The sequence below is a fragment of the Bos indicus genome, chromosome 6 (genome assembly GCF_029378745.1).
Source record: "Bos indicus isolate NIAB-ARS_2022 breed Sahiwal x Tharparkar chromosome 6, NIAB-ARS_B.indTharparkar_mat_pri_1.0, whole genome shotgun sequence".
NCBI classification, from domain to species: domain Eukaryota; kingdom Metazoa; phylum Chordata; class Mammalia; order Artiodactyla; family Bovidae; genus Bos; species Bos indicus.
In genome coordinates this window covers 87,909,456-87,915,455 of record NC_091765.1, presented here as the reverse complement: position 1 = coordinate 87,915,455, position 6,000 = coordinate 87,909,456, and positions in this window count along the sequence as shown.

Here is a 6,000-nt window from a genome sequence, read left to right as displayed (position 1 = left end):
TGAATTAGGAATAATGGCAAAGCTTCTAATGAGACAGTGAGGTAATGTCTAGCTTGCAAGAATTCTATTACAAATTAAAAGACATACAAAACTTGCCATGTAATAATCATTAAATCATGACTCACTTTCTGTATCTCATAAAACAGCACCCTGTGAGAACTACTGTCCTTATCCTCCTCCCCTCACCTTCCCCCACTGACAATTTTAATGGAGAATTTAAATGTAGATTCTGACTCCAAAGTTCCAAGATGGGGCTGCTAGTTTGCCTTTTTGAAAAGTTCCCAGGTGTTGCAGATGCTGCTGGTCCACACACCACACTTTGAATGGCAAGGTCTTACTGAAATCAGTAGTGAGCCAAGGTTACATATTTAATATGTGATAGAAACAGTGTCAGATCCCAAATCTACCTGAGCTCCATGGTGTTGTGATTATCCATTATTCTGTGCTAACCTTACATACGGAGAAGGCAATGGCACCCCACTCCAGTACTCTTGCCTGGAAAATCCCATGGACAGAGGAGCCTGGTAGGCTGCAGTCCATGGGGTCGCTAAGAGTCCGACACGACTAAGCGACTTCACTTTCACTTTTCCCTTTAATGCATTGGAGAAGGAAATGGCGACCCACTCCAGTGTTCTTGCCTGGAGAATCCCAGGGACAGGGGAGCCTGGTGGGCTGCCGTCTATGAGGTAGCACAGAGTCGGACACGACTGAAGCGACTTAGCAGCAGCAGCAGCAGCAACCTTACATAAGGAAAATTGAAATTCATTCACATAGATAAAACGTGAAGGTGGGAGTGGGGCTTTGAACCGGGTGATCATGAATGACTGGCTGTGCTTTGAGCTGAAACCTGTCAAAACAATGTGGAGTTTAAGCACCTGGAGTGAACTGGCACTTAAACTCTCTAGTTCCTTTACTTTTACAAAGGAAGAGTCAGTCAAGGCAATTTCTAAATAAGAAACATTTGACCTTTTTTAGGGGTCACCACAGTGTGATGAATGCTTTGTGGAATACTATGGGATGATAATAAAGAATACTATGGGATGATAACAAATCAAAGAATGATCTCATCAGACTTCTTTCCTGCTTAACCTCTCATTTCTGTTGGACTGAATCTTAGAAGAGAATTACAAAATAATTTCAAATTGCATGCTTGGTTTCTATTTCAGTGGCCCTCATTCTTACACTTAAGCTACTGCCTTAAAATAATCATTGTTTACCCAAACTCCAGTAACAGTTATGTGATAAGATTAAATCCACTGCTTCTGGAAAAACATATCACGATGTTATGATGAATGCTTAGGAAGTCAAAACCATAAGTGTTCTCGGAAAGCTGATATTTCAGAACTGCAAAAAAGAATTAGAGTGAGTATTTTTTTCATTCAATACATTGTTATGTTTAAAATATTTGTGGTTCTGAGTTTTTTAAGTACCCATACATTTGAGAATTTAGCTTAATCCTTTGCATGTAAGAGTGGATTTATGTTGTCAATTTAGAATAAAAAATGCTCTAATCATCTAAAATGACTTAATCTATTTATCAGCCTTCTGCAAGAAGGCAAGGTTTTCTTTAGGGTAATGGCCAAAACAGGGCTTCCTAGGTGGATCAGTGGTGAAGAATGTGACTGCCAGTGCAGGAGCTGGAAGAGATGAGGGTTCAGTCCCTGGGTTGGGAAGATCCCTTGGAGAAGGAAATGGCAACCCACTCCAGTACTCTTGCCTAGAGAATCCCACGGACAGAGGAGCCTGGCAGGCTACAGTCCATGTGGTTGCAGTTGGACATGACTTAGCAATTACACAACAACAAACTAAGCAATTCCTTTGACAAATTTCCTGAAGTAGAAACCTGTATAAATGGGGAAGTGGAAAAAATCATGTAATTAATGGTTCTATCAGTTATCAATATGTTGCTATTTGTATGTATTTGATTGCAGTTGATTTGAGATAAATTTCTTGTAGTGCTAAATGAGTAGGAATAAAATAATCTCTATAAAAGAGTCATATCTTCAATAACTTATTAATTACTCCTGGCATCTCTATGATGTGTAGTATGCATTGGGCTATCTATTACTTGAGATGATCTGTGTCATCTTTCCTCCCATGGTTTGAGGACTAGGGCTGGGTACCTGGGGTGGAAGATAGGCTAATTGGGGATTAATGGGTCTCTATGGTCTAAACCAACTGAGGAGAAGGAGCTTTGCCTAAACTAGTGTACAAAGTGCGAGCCAAGTTGACAGTAGGCAGTAAGCAGGACCAATTATATGGGGAAGAGTGCGGGCAAGAAATTTTCTGTAGTCTTGGTGAGAGAACTGTGTTAAAGAAGAGGCAGAAAAACTGGAAAAGAAGGGATGGGGTAGAATACTTGACATAGGTACATGCTGCAGGAATTGGCCATTGAGGCCAAGGTGGCAACTGAGACTGCACTAGTTTTAGAATTTCCACGATTAGAGGTTGCTAATATCAGCTTCCCCAGTGGCTCAGATGGTAAAGAATCTGCCTTTAATGAGGGAGACCTGGGTTCAATCCCTGGATTGGGAATATCCCCTGGAGAAGGGAATGGCAACCCACTCCAGTATTCTTGCCTGGAGAATTCCACGGACAGAGAAGCCTGGCAGGCTACAGTCTATGGTATCGCAAAGAGTTGGACACAACTGAGTGACTAACACACACACACACACACACACACACACACACACACACAGGAGGCTAACACCATTAGTGTGAAACAGCGAAGTCTAAAGACAGATATGCACCCTGGAGAAAATACTGACTCAGTTTTAGACGCGTTGAATTTCAAATGATTTCAGAAGAGCCAGAGGGTGATAACAAGTAAGCAGCTGAAATATGGAACTGGAGGGTGCCAGAGAGATTACATTTCCAATTTAGATTTGGAGAGTCATCCACATAGAAGTGATAGTTGGAGCTGTAGGTGTGAGTTGACTCAGCAAGTAAAAAACTGGAAAGTGAAGAAACTTGTGTAAAGAGCTTTAAGAGATGCCTAAAAGGTAGGGAAAGGAAGAGAGGCCTAAAACATAAATGAGGAGAAATTAGGGAGGTATGAAAAGAATGTGAAGTGTTTCATGACGATCAAAGCAGGAGTGGTTTCCAAAAGGAGGTACTACAAGCACCAGTGCCTGGAGAAGTCAAGAGTCACTTATTGGATATAGGTTACAAGGGATAGTGGTAGAGGGACAGAGTTGTGGGTCAGAGATGGATGAAATGAGGCAAACGTAGGTTATGAGGATCATAGACTTAAGTGATCAAATTCTTGTAGGTGAGAGGAGTAAGAGAGAAAGACTTCGTGTTTTACTATCAATATCCTGTGACCTAGGGCTAAGACTCTCACCTATATGCGTGCATCTCGACAGCCACACCTGGGAAGTTCCCACTTCAACCTGTGGATGTGCATGCAGACTTACTCTTATCAAGTATTTCCAGTTTCCAACATTATTTGCTAAGCCTGGGCCTATCTGATATATGCTGCTGCTGCTGCTGCTAAGTCACTTCAGTCGTGTCCGACTCTGTGCGACCCAATGGACGGCAGCCCACCAGGCTCCCCCATCCCTCGGATTCTCCAGGCAAGAATACTGGAGTGGGTTGCCATTTCCTTCTCCAATTATCTGATATATAAACCCAAGCAAACGATATCTACTGTGTTCTCTCAGGAAACTCAGTCTGATGCAAAGAGTTGACTCATTGGAAAAGACTCTGATGCTGGGAGGGATTGGGGGCAGGAGGAGAAGGAGACAACAGAGGATGAGATGGCTGGATGGCATCACTGACTCGATGGACGTGAGTCTGTGTGAACTCCGGGAGATGGTGATGGACAGGGAGGTCTGGCGTGCTGCAATTCATGGGGTCGCAAAGAGTTGGACACTACTGAGCAACTGAACTGAACTGAAGTGAATGTTACTTTCTCATTTCATCCCATGGTCTCCTTCCCCTGCTGTGTCCACAAGTCTGTTTTTTACATCTGGGTCTCCATTCCTTCTCTGAAAATAGGTTCATTACTACCATTTTTTAAAATATTCTATATTTCTGAGTTAATATACAATATTTGTTTTTCTGTTTCTGGCTTACTTCACTTTGTGTAATAGGTTCTAGGTTCATCCACGTCACTACAACTGATCCAAATTCACTCTCTTAATGGCTGAGTAATATTCCATTGTGTGTGTGTGTGTGTATATATATATATATATATATATATATATATATATATACCACTTCTTTATGCATTCATCTGTTGGTGGACATCTAGGTTGCTTCTATGTCCTGGATATTGTAAATAGTGCCACAATGAACATTGGGGTACATGTGTCTTTTACAATTGTGGTTTGCTCAGGGTATATGCACAGTAGTGGGATTATTTTGTCATTTGTTGTTCAATCGCTAAGTCGTGTCCACTCTTTGCAACCCCATGGACTGTAGCACACCTGGCTCCTCTGTCTTCCACTATATCCCACAGTTTGCTCAAATTCATGTCCATTGAGTCATTTATGCTATCTAACCATCTCATCCTCTGTCACCCCCTTCTGCTCCTGCCCCCAACATTTCCCAAAATCAGGGTCTATTCCAATGAGTTGGCTCTTTGCATCAGGTGGCCAAAGTTTTGGAGCTTCAGCAGTTGTCCCTCCAAAGAATACTCAGACTTGATTTCCTTTAGGATTGACTGGTTTGATCTCCTTGCAGTCCAAGGGACTCTCAAGACTCTTCTCTAGCACCAGTATTCAAAAGAATCCACTGATCGATGTTCAGCCTTCTTTATGATCCAACTCTCACATCCGTACATGACTACAGGAAAAACCGTAGCTTTGACCATATGGACCTTTGTCAGCAAAATGATATCTCTGCTTTTCATATTGTATCTAGTTTTGTCATCACTTTCCTTCCAGTGAGCAAACATCTTTTAGTTTCACGGCTGCAGTCACTGTCTGCTTTGATTTTGGAGTCCAAGAAAATGAAATCCGTCACTGCTTCTACTTTTTCCCAGTCTATTTGCTATTAAATGATGGGACTGAGTGCTGTTATATTAGTTTTTTGAATGTTTAATTTCAAGCCAGCTTTTTCACTTTCCTCTTTCACCCTAATCAAGAAGCTCATTTGGTCCTTTTCACTTTCTGCCATTAGAGTGATATCATCTGCATATCTGAGGTTGATATTTCTCCCAGAAAAGTTGATTCCAGCTTATGATTCATCCAGCTCAGTATTTTGCATGATGTACCTTGCATAGAAGTTAAATAAGCAGAGTGACAATAAACAGTCTTGTCGTACTCCTTTCCTAATTTTGAACCAGTTCATTGTTCCATGTCAGGTTCCAATTGTTGCTTCTTGACCCACATTCAGGTTTCTCAGGAGACAGATAATGTGGTCTGGAAATCCCAACTCTTTAAGAACTTCCCACAGTTTGTTGTGATCCACACAGTCAAGGGCTTTATTATAGTCAATGAAGCAGAAGTAGATGCTTTTCTGGAACTCCTTTGCTTTCTCCATGATCCAGTGAATGTTGGCAATTTGAAATTTGATTCCTGTGCCTTTTCTAAACTCAGCTTGTACATCTGGAAGTTCTCAGTTCACAAACTGCTGAAGTCTAGCTTGAAGGATTTTGAGCATAACAGTTGAAGTCTAGCTTGAAGGATTTTGGTAGCATGTCAAATAAGCACAATTGTATGGTAGGTTGAACATTTTTGGTGCCCTTCTTTGGGATTGGAATGAAAACTGATCTTTTCCAGTCCTGTGACCACTGGTGAGTCTTCCAAATTTGCTGACATATAGAGTGCAGCACTTTCACAGCATCATCTTTTAGGATTTGAATTAGCTCAGCTGGAATTCCATCACCTCCACTAGCTTCATTCATAATATTGCTTCCTAAGAACTACCTGACTTCACACTCCAGGAGGTCCGGTTCTAGGTGAATGACCACACCATTTTGGTTATCTGAATGGTTGAGACCTTTATTGTATAGTTCTTCTCTGTATTCTGGGCTTCCCTTGTGGCTCAGCTGGT